General features: G+C 39.6%; 2 protein-coding genes across 8 annotated transcripts in view; one reads left to right on the top strand and one right to left on the bottom strand.

Annotated features, from left to right (window-relative positions):
- RUNX2 (RUNX family transcription factor 2) overlaps window positions 1–16,628 on the bottom strand; it is a 300,299-nt gene that overhangs the window by 240,457 nt on the left and 43,214 nt on the right. The window lies entirely within an intron of this gene.
- Window positions 9,370–16,628, top strand: part of SUPT3H (SPT3 homolog, SAGA and STAGA complex component) — a 385,861-nt gene continuing 378,602 nt past the window's right edge. Inside the window, exon 1 of one of the 2 annotated variants that reach the window (XM_031434604.2) lies at window positions 9,370–9,519. The gene's annotated coding sequence lies outside the window, so the exon portion shown is untranslated. The remainder of the gene's footprint in view (window positions 9,520–16,628) is intronic. The other variant, XM_031434603.2, reaches the window with a different exon arrangement.

Genomic DNA, 16,628 nt, shown 5'->3' with positions numbered 1-16,628 from the left:
GGGAATCTAAAGCCATTCTATAGTAATAAGTTATGCATTTAATAGAAGTACCCGAATGTTCTATTTCAGAGGAATTTTGAAGGTGCTTTTCCCGGAGAAGACATATGTTACTTTGCCCCGCAAACTCAATCTTCTTGGGAGCCTGGATTCCACTCAACTCCCTTCTTCTACCCAATTTCCTCCATTTATTTATTTTATGGAGGTACTGGGGATTGAACCCAGGACCTTGTGCATGCTAGGCATGTGCTCTACCACTGAGCTATATCTTCCCCCTACCTGATGACTTCTGTATTTCTGTTTCTATTGGCTCCTCTCTTTTTTCCTGATCTAGTGTCCTTTTCGTGGTGGGGGAGGGGAACTCAACAACAACACAATAAAACTCTTTCCATTGTGCCCTTCCCGCCTTCCATCTTGTTTCCTTCCTTCCTTTACCTGCTAAACTTCTCAAACGTGCGATTGTTCAATACATTCAGACTGACAACCCACCACGCCATCAAGACTGGTTATATTAAGCTTAAAGAATTTCTGATTGAACTCAGAAGTCCTGTCTCAGTTTCTCATCTATTTTAAGTTCCCCATGCTTTAAAATATTTTCATAAAGCAAATGATCCTTTTATGAAGTGAATAAGCACATGCTAATTTATCTGTTTCCTGTAGTTGTTCAGAAGCAAGGCAGGTTTCCAGGTTGGGGTGCTGCCAAGGAGGGCTGTCTTAGTCTTTTACAGTAGACTTGGAGTTTGGGGTTTGGCTCCCCAAGCCTTACCAGGCAACATTATCGCTGTTCCAGAGCTGACACACCCTAATTCATAAGAGACCCAGCACACAAACTAAAATGCTGAGTTGGGTGGAATGAACTGTCCTGTCAGCCAGATCATCATACTATTTGGAAAGCTCCACGGAAGCCAAAATCTCTAAAAACTGCTGATCACAACAGAATCAGGGTAAGAGGAGTGAGGTACCTAGTCTGAATTCTTGAATGATACTAGGACTCTGAGAGTCTGGTTCATTTATCTTTGCCCACTTCATCTCTACAATATAGAAATGTGCTATGCTAATTTGTTCCAATTCTGCTTTTTCTGTCCCTTGTAACTAACTAACCTCTCTTCTTATTTACATGTTATTTTAATCAGGTTATAATGAAGTCTTGTTGTCTTGGATCTATATCCCTTTTGTGATTCATCTTTTGTTTATTGTACAAATTAACTTTCAGACATTGGTCTTATCTGAAATCGGAGATATCTCACTGTCATCTGCTATGTGCACCTGTAGATTGTAAATATGCATTTCCACATATTATATTTCTTAAAGCAAGGCATACCTAGATAAGTCAGCCTGATCACCCACCTACCTATTTGGCTGTAAAATAAGACTTTAAGATTCTTCTAGACTGTGACTGTTGGCTTTTCTTGTTTAAGGTATTCTTTACCCCAGATCCTGAAAGCAGTTCCAAGTTAGGTTCCAAAGATTTGAGCAAAGGAAATATTGGTGGAACAATGGTAGCAGAAAATGACTATATTTTTGTTATGTCATAAAAATCACTGTCACAAAGATGCATCCAATTATAGAGAAACTACTGAACTAAGCATGGCTGGCTAACTTCAAGTTTCATTAATTTGTTCACTTATTTTGTAATCTCTTAGCACTTTTTGCAAGATAAGCAGTTGCAAGAGCCAAAAGTTTAAGAAAAATTTATGGGAGAATAACTTAAAATTGAGAAAATTCAACTCATAAATTTTCTCCCAAATGAATTGAGAAGTGACCACTATTATTTAGTTAGAATGGGGTGATAGTAATGCAGGAGCATAATTGGAGAACTGCTACTGTACAGTGAGTTACTGAATACTTCGGATGGAATGAATGACAATTTCATTATTTCTATTATGAATGTAGAAATTGAGTAGAGGGTTAAATGTTTTACAGTATTTTTTTTTTTTTTTACAGTATTTGCTTTGTAAAACTTCGAAGAAAGGATTCTCTTGGTTCAGAGTTTTTAATCTTGTATGACTTCCATTTCCAGAAGAAACCAGCAGAGCTTTTTCTAAAAAAAAAATCCTTAAGGATATTGTTCTGAATAAATATATTTCACAATGCTATAAAAATTATTACTAAAAAATGACTAGAATGTGGTCGAGTAGCATAGTTCATGCTTGCTAGTTGAGGGAAGTTACAAGTTCTGTAGAAGTTGTTCTCAAGTATTAGGGAAACTCAAAATCCCTTGGAGGTCTTGTTAAAGCAGATTGTTGAATTTCTGATTCTGCAGGTATAGAGTGGGGTCCACATTTGCATTTCTAACAAGATGTACCAGATTTTAGGACCACTGCTCTATACCCTTGGCTATCTTCCATTTAACACACTTGTGGTTGTCTCTTTCCCATTCTCCACAGTGGTTCAACCAAACTTTATCTCCTCATATCCATGTTACCCCACTTTTCAGCATCCCTGCTTTCCTACATTTCAGGGAAAATTGGGATCATTGGGTATGAACTGTCTCAAGTTCTTATTCTTTTCTTCCAGTTAATCCTTTTCCATTTTAAGGTTCATCCCTCTTCTGGACTCTTGATAAAAAGACTCCCAGTTTCTTCCAGATTCTAATTCCATCTCTGTGTCCTAGAGATTCTGTCATTAGCCCTCTTCTATATCAGGGATTCAACCTCTTTACCAGCTTCTTCTCCAAAGCTTGAAAACAAGCTCAAGGTCTTGATCATGAGAAAAAAATCTATCCTGTGACCTTGAATATTTTTCTCTAGCTACTCTCCTTCTTCATAGGCCAAGTTCTTGGAAAGAATAACACTTGATTGCTCAACTTCCTGATCTATTCTTCCTTTTTCAAGTCACTACAACCAAGTTTCTAATCCTACCACTCCATGGACTTTGCTTTGCTAACAGTCATTTTGAACCCACTATATCCAATTAACTCTAATTCTCATTTTAGTACCTTTAATCTCTCTTTGAAACTCCCTGCTCTCCTGGTTTCCATGACATCACTACCTACTCAGTGCCCTCCTACTGAATGTGGGTGTCTAGAATCCAATATTTGACTCACTCCTCTTTGTTCCATTAATGTTCTCTTGGGCATTTCATTGCCTCTCTTGGCTTCAGTTGTGCCTACAGATCATCGTGAGAATGTTTCCAGGCCAACCCTAGGAACAGGGCTAAAGTTCACATCTAAGTGATGTGTGTGGAATGCTGTATACTTTACGCTACTGGTTCCCAAATCTAAATGTCCATCTACTCTCTTAAACCAGACCTCATTCTGGCTTCTGTCTCTACCATTCTGTCTGAATAGCCCAGTTGGCTACTGGTTATAGCTACCTGAAATTTTGTACGATCACCTTAAACTCAACAGGACTAACCTGCCTCTCAGTAAGGTGAGAAAACTTGGAATCATCCTGTTTCCTCTCTCCTTTACTTCCATCCTCATATCTTACCAATTGGTTACTTGTCCTATAAATTCTACTTCCTTAGAATTTCTTCTTCCTGTCATCTTGTATCATTTCCTTATCCATTGACATAGCTCGAGCCCATATCCCCAATTCCAATCCTGAATTGTTAACTTCTTCCAATTTTTCACCCTTCCAACTTTTCTTGCATATTTCTGCCAACTTACTAACAGGCAAATTTAATCATGTCATTATAAAACATATTTCCAAGTTTCCCCATTTCTTATTAGACAAAGTTCAAATTCCATAAAAGAATGCACAAGACTTTCTATGATCTGGCCCCAACCAAGTTTCTGGCTTCCCTTTTTACACCCCGTGATCCCATCATGCTGGCCAACTTCCAATTCCCTCTAACACACTGTGGCTTTACTCATATTACTCCCTCTACCTAAATGGTCCTTCCTCATTTTGTTCAACTATTATTCATTTTTCAAGACTGAGTTTCTGAGTCATCTTCTCCGTAATAATAAAGAAAAACAAGATGCATCAAGTGCTTATTAAGTGCCAGACACTTTACATAACATTCTCATGCAGTCCTTATAACAAAACTTTGAAGTTTATATCGTCCTTGACTTATGGATGAGACAACTGAGGCTAGGAGAAGTCCAGTTTTACCTCTAAATTCTCTACTTTCTTTTCAGGTATTGATAGACACCCCCCCAAAAAAAACCCCACCCAAATCAAAAACAGTTTTTGTTTTCTTTGTACTTTTTTTTTTTTTTTTAATGAAGGGAATGTTTAGCTTTCCTCACATCAAAATACTCCTTGACATACATTAGACATGTCTAGATGGGTCTCTATTAGGTGAGTAGGATTGGAAATTAAATTATTATTAAAAGAATTACAAATACAAACTTTCCCTCATTTCTATAAGAACTTACTTATGATGCAAAAGCACTAAAGATAATATAAACACTGTACTTGAGGCGGGAAGCCCCATAAAAAGACCGGCAGGACCCCCAGGCAGGGCCACTACTCTCCTGCCAGCACCATCCCGTTCCCTGGCCCAGAGGCTCTATCTCACTTTTTGCCTCTGAAATGGCTTACTTACCCCTAAAATTCTATTGGTTCCCTGAGCTCACTCCTGATTGGTTATTTCCTTCACTCTTCCTTGATTATTTCCCTTACTCCTGATTGGCCCATTTCCCTAACTTCTGACTGGTCCATTTGTAGTACTTCATTTACATGGAGCTCACTCCTGATTGGTTATTTCTCTCCCTCCTGATTGGTCTATTTCTACAAAGCTTGTTCCTAGTTTGTCAACTTTTGTTATACTTTATTTGCATATGATGTTGCAAAGTGTAAACAGGCAGCATATAAAGGCCTGTGTAAACCTACAGACAGGCTCCAGAGCTTGGAGTGTTAACCCCTCTGGGCTCACTGGTATAATAAACCTGAGTTCTTCAACTCTCTGAGCGGCCTCTCGCAGGGATCCAGGTTGCTGTCACAACTGAGCTGTAACACCAAGCTATAACACTGAGCTGTAACACATTTTCCACAACATACTCATTACTTATTTATGCCTAAAACTGAATTCTGAATCTCTTACACCCACCCAGCATACTCCAAGCCTGGTCCTTTCCGAGTTAATGGCAAATTCACTTTTCCAGTTTCTCAGGACACTTTAGAGTCATCCCTGATTCCTCTCTTTCTCTATAACCCCAGATCCAACCTGTCAGTAGATCATATTGATTTTCAAACTAAATCCAGAATCCAACCATGTCTTATAACATCTAAGGTTAACAACTCTAATACAAGCCACCATCACCTCCTGCCTGGGTTAGTGCCTGTGCCCCTGTAAACTATTGTCAACCCAGCAGCCAGAGTAATCATTGGAAACCCTAATCACAGCATGTCAATCCTTAGCTAATGGCCTCCCCTTCTCGGGCACATGGGCCTTCTACCATCTGGCCTCCTCATTCCTCTATGACCTCATGTTAGGCTATTTTCTTTCTGGGTCACTTTTTCAGCTAACATGGCCTCCTGGCCATTCCTGCAACTTACCAGGCCTGTTCCCACTTCAGGGCCTTGGCACAAGTTCTTCTCACTGTCTGGATTGCTCTTTATTTAGATATCTGCTCTTACCTCCTTCACCTTCTTCAAGTCATTATTCAAATGCCGCTTTCTCAATGAGGCCTACCCTGCTTGCCCAAAATAAAAATCACAATTCTCCCATTCCTCTTGTGCTTTTTCTCATTCTATAACCCCACCCCTATTGTATCATTTTTAACCCGCTCCAACACTCATGGCCTTATAATAATTTAGGTATTTAGGTATTTATTTTGTTTACTGTCCAACTCCTTCTAGAATGTGAGCTTGACGGTGGCATGGATTTTTGTTTTGTTCAGTGCTGTATCTGCAGCTCCTAGAATAGTGTTAGCACATGGTAGGTCCATCATAAACTATTGTTGAATGAATGAAATAATTAGCACCCATCACTAACACTCAGCAAACAGACCTTATGTTCAAGGGGAGAAATGTCAAAGTTGTTCATTTCCTGTACAAGCGGTATTATATATTGGATTTTATGAAAATGGGAGCAACTAAATTTCCATGTCTAAATAGAGTTCATGGGCCCTGTGAAACCCTGATATTCTATGAATCCCTTCCCATTCTGAGTCTTAAAAACATGATCATTTTTCAGCAGCTAAGCACTAATTTTAAAAAAATCCTGGAGTGTTAAACCTGCAATGAGCTTGTATCCTAAGAGGATGGATTGTGTCATAGTTCCACAAGCTGCTCAGTACTGGAATTCATAACATTTTTTTCCCTCATCACTGTGTTGCTCTTCCTGCTTTGAAATATATGAATATAATTCGAAGGTATGGGAAGCCAATTTGATGACACTCTGAATAATGATGTGACACTCTCTTCCAGTGTATCAATAGATTTGATTAGTATATACCTTTTCATATTGGTCTTTCTTTTAAAATGCATAACATCAGTTGAACATCCAAGTTCATCTAAAGCAAGAGTCCTGCATATTCACATTACTTTTGGTAGCATAAATATGAATGTTGAAATTATTCTGTACACCTTTTAGATCCACACTTTGGTCATTCCTATTTCAAAGGAGCATAGAATTTTAGGGCTACAAGGTTTTATTTCATTTGGTTTGATGGCCTCATTTTACAGATATGAAAACTGAGGCTGCAGGATATCCAATGACTTGCCCAGATACCACAGAGCTGAATGATCTTTTTGATCAGAACACCTCATTCTAAAAATAAAACAAGGTACCTCTGAGATTGCAATTGAAAAACAGTTCTTAATATCAGGAAATTAATTGAATGTAGCAACGATTGCAATATGCAATTCTAAACAACATGCACTTCTACACAGTTTATTTCCATGGTGACTATATTAATATCAGAATAGCAAATATAGCAAAGGATAAAATAATTGATAAATAAGGAAAGAAAGTCTCCACAAGCATCCTAATAAATAAGAATCACAGGTCACAAAAGACTAAGAATTTGCAGGTCACCTGAAGTGATCTGCCCTCATGGCATCCACAGAAGAAACCACTTTATCATGAAGATGGTTCCATATTAGGCATGGCTTCTGCTATTATTTGGAAAATTGGGGCTTCTTTTATTACCTAATCTAGTCATCTTTTAAGATACCAAGAGACATTTTTACTTAGATATGCACACTTTCTGTTTGCACTAGTGAGTCTATATGAAGGTTATTACGCCAGAGGAATGTAAAAATTTACAGTAACAATGCTTCATTTTCCTTTAATGGCTTTGTCCGAGGGATAAAGAGATTTTTGTGGTGGGATGAATTCACTTGGTCTCCTGATGTGTTTTCTCCACATGCTTTGGAAATCACGTACTTTTCTGAGAGGTGGTAGTCATCTATGTCTTAATTTCAGCAGTAGTGTCATTGTTTTAGCTTTGTTATCATGGAGGTAACTTAGTAGCACTGATCATCTAGGATCTTTGATATTAACCTAATGGAAAATATTTTTGACCTTTTGTGTACAGGAGTGCTCTCAAACTACAGACAAAATTAGGACTAAATCAATTTTTTAAAATGGATTTTAACAGGTTCCAGGAGGTAGACTACTAGGATAACTCATGTGACTACAAAGCTAAGATCTCTGCCAACAGTGTAAGTCACAATTTTCTAAAACTGAGTTTTTGAGCTCCCTCTACCAGGGCTTTGTTTAACTGTTTCCTTTTTCCCTGGCATACTGTCATTAGCTCCTGTTGTGTGTAGTTATATGTAAGTTAGATGCCAGTGGCCTGAGAGTAAGATCTGGGTTCTGTTCTAAAAAAGTATGTCCAATCTGGCCTCCACATGATATAGATAAAACTGCTATGGCAACATTAACTGAACATAATTTTAATTTTGAAATGACTTCCTTTGGGTTATATCTTCTTAGATGTAATATTAATTTTCCTCTTAACTTTCTCCTATTTTCTCGGTCATGTACTTAAAAGGGCTTTTCAACTATTTGGCATAAATCAGTCTTCCTTCGTAAGAAATTATGACAATTCTCTCTCACTGGTACTTTCCCTTATACTCCACACTTTGCCCATCAATGAACTGAGCCCTGATTTACACGTTATGGTGAGCTTTTACATCCTAGACATATTTATTCTTTTGGAACTTTAATTATTTAGCAAATATTTAAGTGTTGGGGAGAGTAAAGAGAATGAAACGCAAAATTAACAGAAGACTCAACTATAACCCACAGAGGAAATAACCAAATAAATTACTATTTTAAACAATGTAAGCAAATAGGAGGAAGGAAGGGATTATTTCAGAACACAAATATTCATAGGCAAGAAAATAACTGAAGCACTAATGCTTTAAAAATACTTGAAGGTTAGTTGAATATCTATGAAATATATTTGTCGTTCCAGAAGTGGGCCTGAGTAGATAATCCAGTTTTCTTCCCTGACAGCTGAAAACAACATAAATAAAAAGACTTCACATAAAATACTGAAAGCAGGCCAAATCGTTGTGTTTACGACTATATTAAAGAATTACATCTGTATTAATCAAATGTAAGAGGACAGGATGTACACTGCAAAAGCGGGTGTGTGTGTGCAAGATTTTAAAAGGAGGAGGAGCAGGCTAAAATTCTAAGGAAACATAAATACAGGATCATCCATTAGGAAACCTTGAAACAGATAAAGGTTTCAATAATAACAACGTGGTCGTTAAAAGCCTGAGCTTGGTAAAATGAATAGGGGGAAAAAATTCACTGCAGACCATCATCTCCTCCCACTTCCAGAGTGACTACGCAGGGGACGGCCGGGGTGTGGTGATGTGCGGGAGCCGGCGGAAAAGCTGGTGTTTCACGGTCTCAGAAACGGTACCATGTCCACACCCGGGCACTGCGGACCTTCGGGGAAGCGGGTCTTTCTGATCTCTCCGTTTCCCGGCACCATTCTAAAAGCACCAGTTCCGCTAAGATCCCAGTTCTCCCCAGCTCCGTAAGAGAAAGTTAGCGGCCAATCTCTGCCCTGAAGTTGAAAACAAACATCCAGCGTCGGTCACCGAGTCTCTCGAAAATCCCAGCCCTCTCAGCTCATTCCTCAAGAATCCAAGCCTGGCCCCCGAACCCCCTCCAGCTTTCAGCGCATCCCTACTCATTTCCCAGCAGCCCCCGCTTCGAGGGCCGCCGCGTGGCTCAGGGTCGCCCGCCCCCTGCCCTGCGCGGCGCGCTCCACGGCCGCAGAGAAAGTGCCGGCCAGCGCGCTCCGCGACGCCCCGCCCCCAGCGAGCGTGGCGGAAGTGGCTGGCTCGGAAAAGGAGACCGCGCGCCACCTGGCTGAGCGCGCATGCGCCGGCGCCCGCGCCCGCGCCGAGAGCGGTGGGGGCGTCGGTAACCCTCGCTCCGCCACCCCCACTCCACAGAGAGGGTCGGGCTCACGCCATCTTGAGCCCCCCCTCCTGCCCCCACCCCCGCCGAACCACCTTTTCCCTTTCGCCGCTTTCAGCCCCCCACCCCGCCCCTTTCCAAGCGTGTCCCGGGCCATCGCCGCAGAAACCGCACCGTCTCTACCCCTACATTCTCCACGCGGGACGCGCAGCCGTGCCTACAAGTGTTCTTAGAGCAGAGGTTGTAGGGGGGACCGGGGACGGTGCGGGGGCGCGCGGGGGAGAGGGCTGGGGGCCGGGAGGGGCGCCGAGCCCCGCGTCTCTGGGCCCTGCCCCGGCCCCTGCCCCCAGGGCGGCCGCGGGCGGGGTGGTCCCTGGCGTTCGTGCTGGAGGTGAGGGGAGGACCGCAGCAGCGTCTCCTGGGGCGCTGGCCCCGCGCGGCGCCCGGGTTCCCCAGCCGAATGTGGAGTTGGCCTTGACTCCTCCCCGTCGGCGGGTGGGCGTGGGGCCAGGGGAGCAGGAGCGGGCATCTCTGGGGTGTGTAAAGCAGCACCTCCTCGTGTCGTCTAGGTAGTGTTTTGGGGGGCAGAGTTCTTAAGTGAAGTGTTACTCTATGGGCCAGATGGAAGAAGAATTAGGTAGCGTTAGTATAAGTGTAGCATCCAGAAAAAGGAAAAGATCGAGTCCCTTCCTTTTGGGGTGAGCCCGCGTATCTCTGACCCCTGGGGAAATTATTATTTGGGTGTTCTGGTCTATAAAATGGGGATAATAATAGCCCAGCTGAGAATTGTGAGGATTACGTTAACTGCTTATAACAAGCCCCAGACACTGATCAGTTACCCGTTAATTGCCTGTCATATTGATCTCCTTGTTTCAAGAAATTCAGAATGACTGTGACCTTGCTTTCTAAGTGGAAAATCAAGAAACTGGTCTGGATTTAGAGGGTCAGTGGAATGTAATATTTGACAGTCAGAGACAATCCTGGAAAGGTGTTATTAACGTACACATGGATAAACGAGCATAACTCCGTGAGGCTATAGTAACTTTGAACTGCTTCGTTCCTAAGAAACGAGGGTATATTTATTTGGGAGGACAGAACCTAGGGTCTCAGTATATGTGAGGGGCAGAACTCTGGAAACAGAATTAAGTTAACTTTGCGAAGATTTACTTGAAGACCAGATTGAGGATGGAACTTGTGGAATTTCTGGTGGATGTTTTAGAGAGGCTGGATTTGACTGAATGTTGTAACTAATTTCCTGATAGTAAGTTGCAAAAATAAAGTGCACTTAAAGGTGCTATTGTAGGTTTCTTGTCTCTGGGAATATTCAGGCAAATATCTAGGAGCCTAGGTTTAGAGCGGCACTGTCCAATAGAACTTTGCCATTATGGAAATATTCTGTAAACTGCACTGTTCTAATTGGTATCAGCTAGACACAAGTGGCTCTTGAGCACCTGAAATGTGGCAGGTGCACTGAGGAACTTAACATTTAATTTTATTTTAATTAATTTAAATATAAATAGCCAAATGTGCCTTGTGGCTGCCTTATTGGACAGCATAGGTCTAGAATCTAGACTTTGAGACCTTTTCCAATTCCAGTTCCTATTTGGTTGAGTTTTAAGTCAGAGAAGCCAACTCTTAGAACATTTGTTGCCTTAGGGAATCAAATATATTCAAATAATGCCTTTCATTCAAATACTACAGTTCAAAGCTTGGGTCTGTTAGTACATTTTTACAGTTTGCAAATTAATGTAAAGCATTCTTTTGACTCCTGGGTTGTACAGCTAAAGCCAGATACATTTAGAGAGTCATAACAATACTAACTGGAATTTCCTTTAATCGTTACTGTATTATCACCAGGAATTTCCACTATCTTTTATCACTTTAGTTAGTTTTCTGGGAAAACCTCTCAACTCTTATTCTTGAAGTTTTTTCCACTGGATAGGTGCTGCTTTATAAAAATTTTAACTTTTTGTATAAAAACAATTTGATAACTTATAGTAGTAACCTTTGAACGCTGGACCATTTTAGAATTAGTTTTGTGGTTATTGGTATTCAAAACTTTTGAAGAGATAAGTCTGCCATTTAGTGATATTTTGCAGGATTGCTTTCTTTGAAATATGTAGAGTGGTTTTTTTCTTTTTCAAGTAAATGTTTATAAAGTTAAGTTTGAAAGTAAAACTTAAAAAAAAAAAAGCTTTATAGATAACACCCTTAACTCTGGCCTGATGTCTGTAAAGTGGTACCCTTGGACTCAAGGCTAAAGATAACCCTTAGATCTAGAACAAAAACTTTAAATTCCCAAATTAAGTTTATACCGAGGATAGCTCATAACATACAAATCTAAATGGGTTGCTCTTATGTAGCATGACTGTACACCCTGCTCTTTCTGGGATAGTCATGGTTTAGAGCCTGTTTGTCCCAGCATCATTTTTAATAGAATTCCTTTCATTGTCAAAAATGGTCTAGTCGGGTCCGCATCATAATATAGTCACCTATTTTTAGGCTTTTTGAAATTTATAATATGTAATTTTAGCAGGATTAACCATATTGCAATCTCAGAAATGTACTTGCTTCAAAGTAGTGACAAAGTTACTGCTTATGTGCCTAAATAACAGCAGCTATCTGGAGTAAGGCCAGCAAGTGACCTCTGTATTTAAGCCCTTGTTAATTAAAGTATGTTACTATTCTCAACGGTAATTGGATAGAAATCTTGGGCAGCTGGATTTTTAGTTCTCTCTTAGAAAAAGATCTTTTGGTGTAGGAGTCTGCAGAGAAAGGCCATGCCAGTCAAATCAGAAGGTTGAGTATTGTTGTTGAAAATAACACCCATTTTGCTTTATGGTGAGGTTGAATAGTGAAATTTGTTAGAAATCTGCTTTTTATGTATTAGAATGCTAAAAATTGGTTTTGCTTAGGGTTCACTTAAATAGTGAAAAATAATTCAGCTCACTGTGGTATTATATATTGCAGTGGATAAAGTATTTTATTGAGTCAAGCATACTTGGTTTGAATGCTCACTGCTGAGGGTTAAATGAGTAACCTTGTGATGTGTTGGGTGCAGCAAAGCACCTGAGAGGTGAGTCCCCAACAAACATGAGCTGCTCTAGCCTTCAGTTCATTGATAGTGTTCTGAGATGCCCCATGGATAGGTGCAGAGGGCACTTGAAGCTAATTCCAAAACCTAGGTTTAGCCCTTTTCTGCCATGTTCTCTCTGTTGATTTCAGTTAAGGTACTTTTCTGAGCCTCAATTTCTTCATCAGTAAAATGAAATTAGTACCTAACCTTATCCCACCTCCTCACAGGATTGCTGGAGGCTTCAGATGAGAATTACATAAATTGTTTTCTTGTTTTACAGACATTCAGTGATTTAATTGGTTTGTCTCAACTTGTCTACCTAATACCTCTGGTAAAGACTGACCCTAAATCTGCAAAAGTTGTTTACATATATTTTAATTTTTTTTTAAAATTAGGTTTATTTATTTAAAAATTTTTTTTTTTTTGTTTTTGTTAATGGAGGTACTGGGGATTGAACCCAGGACCTTGTGCATGCTAAGCACGCACTGTACAGCTCTACCACTTTACCCTCCTCCCCCATGTAGTTTAATTTGTGAAACGTCATAGAGTATGGTGGACATCATTATTTAAGATCATTCTCTTTGACAAGTGATACTCTAAGTAAATCACAGTGGTAGTGCTTTACTGACCTGCTTACAGTATATTCTCTGCACAAAACAACTCCATACTACTGCTAAGGGAGAGCCAGCATTTTCATGGGCATTTGATGTGTTCCAGCTAAATGCTGTTTTTATTTACCCAAGCATGTCAGTCCCACTTAATAGGTGATAAATGTTGAGGCTCTTACTTTCTTGAATGGATCTGTAAGTTTTTTTGCTTTATACTACTGCCTCTGATAATATCTGACTGATAGTTAATGGATATTAAAGATTAAATAAGGTAATGAATATGAAAATAGTGTGCTGTCTGGCATATAGTATGCAGTAGCTGAAAAATGCTGTGTTCGTTGAGTTCATAGAGCAGTAAATTGAAATAATTTATGTGAACTTTATAAACTGAAATATTATACAAATATAAATTTAAAATCTTCACATGTACTTTTGCTGTTTCAAATGCTATGGAGGTTTTATGGCTGAATCCTTTATATTTCACTGTATTCGTTTGTTTCTGAATCTTTAAAAGGCTGCTCCGAATCATAACATTCTTTCTCTGAGATACATGTTTAATAAGAATACTTTGTGATATGTTGTCAAGAAGTCATACTCATGCTTGGATTCTTTTTCTTCATCACTATCGTGGTCATCATGATGAACTGAGTGCTTTCTGTGTACCAGGCACTGTCCTGACTGCTTTGTATGTATTATGTGATGTAACCTGTGAGAGGAGTATTTTTAATCTCCTTTTTAAAGATGAGGGAACTGAGGCAGGGAGGTGATGTGACTTGCCCAAGGTCACCTGGTTTGTGTGAGAGCCTGTATTTGAACTCCAGAGCCCAGCTCTTTACTGCTAATCTGTGAGTCAGCATAGGCAGATACTTCACAACAAAGTTCGCTATGACAAACACATTGTGGAGGTCTTGTGAGTTAATTATAATCAACTTTTATTTGCATGTTCCTTGTGGGAGAGTAGAGAGAACTCTGGACCAGGAGTCAGGGGACCTGAGTTTTAGTCCCAGCTGTATCACTAAATAGTGATGTGTCCTTGGGCAGTTCAAGAAACCCCTCTGGACTTCAGTTTCCTCACCTGAAAAATGAGGGATTTGGATGAAATTAGTGATTTTTCAAACTGTAGTTCTGAACCTCAGATGTATTTGGTTCCCCCTCCCACCATTTTGCATAGTTATACTTTTGTCTGCTATGCTTGTTTATCCATCTGTCTAAGATTTACTTTTAAGCAGAGAATTCCTAAACTTAAAGTCGACTTTATCAGTCTCTAAGAAAACTTAACGACAGGTCCCCTGGCTACTGTGTGTGCAGCTTCTCAGTAATTCCGTATTATTTTAGCGTGTTAAAGGACATAGGCATCTTTTACAAATGAAAAAAACTAAGGCATGAAAATGGTAGAAGATTGGTGAATTTTTGTTAAAATATGTGTATGGATAGTCTGAATATTTCAGGTTATTTGAGATCAAAGCCTGTTTTTTGTGTTATATTTGGGACCTTTACCCAGTATTTTTACTCTCAGCTGCTTCACTGATACGGGAGAAATACACGACTTGTAGGATTTTTGTGGAAAAATGTGACCTAATACAGGTGAAAGACATTTTATAAGCTCCAAAACGCTTATACTAATTCATCTCTTTTTTTACATGCCGTCAGTAAATCTACTGCTTTTTCTTTTTAGTCACGTGAACTATGTCTTTAACCACATTAGATAATTTATTGAATTGTTTATATTTAATATAGGTTTAGTATTTCTAAAATGTGAATCTATACTGGAAGAGAATCTTGATGTTTAAGAGATCTGCTCTTTTTTTTTTTTGACGTCCTTGTCAAATACACTTACCTCTTACTGTTGGAAGTTTAACTGATTCCAAAATTTTGCCCATATCTGCAAAGTCAACCATTGTCACTCAATATAATATTTTATGTAAAAACAACAGTGTTTCAATATTGGAAAAGTAAACTTGCCATTTTGTCAGGGTTTGGATGTCCTATATTTTAGGATGATCTGATAAGCACATTGGCAATGTACTTTAAGAACCAGTTTTGAAAAGAATAAAAAAATTTTTTTGAAACTCAGTATTTCTGTAAGAGTACTGGATGTGAAAGCACATGGAATAGAAACCTACATTAACATGAGACTGAAGAAAAATATAATAATAGAACTTTATGTGTCTGAGCAGTCTGTCACTGGGCTTCTGTGTCTGTAGATTAAAAAAAACTGCTCATGTAGTCAATTAAGACATGTGAATGCAGCTTATATCTGTCTGTCTATGGAGAATTTTCATAGTTGAGAAATGTTTTAATATTTTCAATTCAGATACATGTTTTGAGTGCCCGTTGTGTTGTAGCTACTGCCCTGTTTACAGCACCCCTCTGAATCAGGCAGAACTTGTTCTTGACATGTGGGGAAACTGAACTTGAGAGATTAGTTGATCCTTATTACTAGGTTCTACCAGGTTGATTAATTATCTTAACAAAAACCCTATGACCATGACTTTTCATTTTTCTGCCTTACAGCATCTGTCTCAAAGCGTCTGCAGAATTTCATCTATGCTTGAATGTCCAGTAGTTGTCTCAGAATTAACAAGGCCCAAACTGAACTTTTTTTTCCCTCCCTTTCCAATCTTCCTGATCTTGGTAAATGGTACTACCATTCAACCAGTTGCTCCTGCTCCAAACTCTGGAGTCTTTCTTGACGGCTCTCCGCTCACACCCTACATCTAACTCAGCAGCAAACTGGCTCTGCCTTCAAATATATCCCAGAAATCTGACCACTCATCACCATCTCCACTCGTCACAAGAAGCCTCTGCCATCTCTTGTCTGTACAGCTTCAGGAGCTTTCTCACTGGTCTCCTTGCTTGTACCTTTGCTCCCTTATAGTATATTCTCACGGCTGCCAGAGTTATCTTTTTAAAACCTAAAACGTTTCAGGTCACTTCCCTTTTCACAGTTCTGTAATAGCCTCACGTTACACTCAACTAAAATTTAACCCTTGGGGCCTTCTGGGCTGTGTGTCATCTGGCCTCTTTCTGACTCTCGGACCTTGTTTTCTGCTGCTTGTGCCCTTTGCTCATGGCGCTCTAGCCACGCTGGCCTCAGGATCTTGGTACTTTGCTGTTCTTTTTTGTCTGGAAGTTCTCCAGACTCCCCTCTTTGACTTTGTGGAGATCTTATGTTAAATGTCACCTCCTGGTTGATATCAGCTTGTTTAATTTGTTTTCATAGTGTTTGTCAATACCTCAGATTATATTTAGTTGCTTGTCTCCTGCTTTATAATGTATTTCTTTTGTCTAGCTTCGTCACTGCAATCACCCTCTTTCTTACCACAGTGTGGCTTGTTGAAGGTGCCCAGTAAATTGTTCTGAGTGAATAAGCCAAAGCACCTGTGGCTCATTGACTTTAAATAGGAGGCCACCTGTATGGTCAGAGGAGGAAGTTAAGAGAAGATGTAGTGGCTTTAGTAGAGGAGAGTGGAGGGAGTTACTAAGTAAAGGCTTTTTATTTCTCTGTGAAGTAGGAGGTGGAGTCATCTGCCAAGAGTTGGGGAGAGATTAGGGAGCAAAGGTTTATTTTAAACTAAAATAATTAGTATGTACTAAAATATTTAATGTTAAACCAAAAGAATTAGTAAACAACACATCAGAGAAAGGAGAATTCCTGACAGTTG

Source organism: Camelus dromedarius, chromosome 19 (assembly GCF_036321535.1).
Source record: "Camelus dromedarius isolate mCamDro1 chromosome 19, mCamDro1.pat, whole genome shotgun sequence".
Lineage (NCBI taxonomy): Eukaryota > Metazoa > Chordata > Mammalia > Artiodactyla > Camelidae > Camelus > Camelus dromedarius.
The sequence above is the reverse complement of the archived record's forward strand: the minus strand, read 5'-3'. Positions and strand labels throughout refer to the sequence as shown.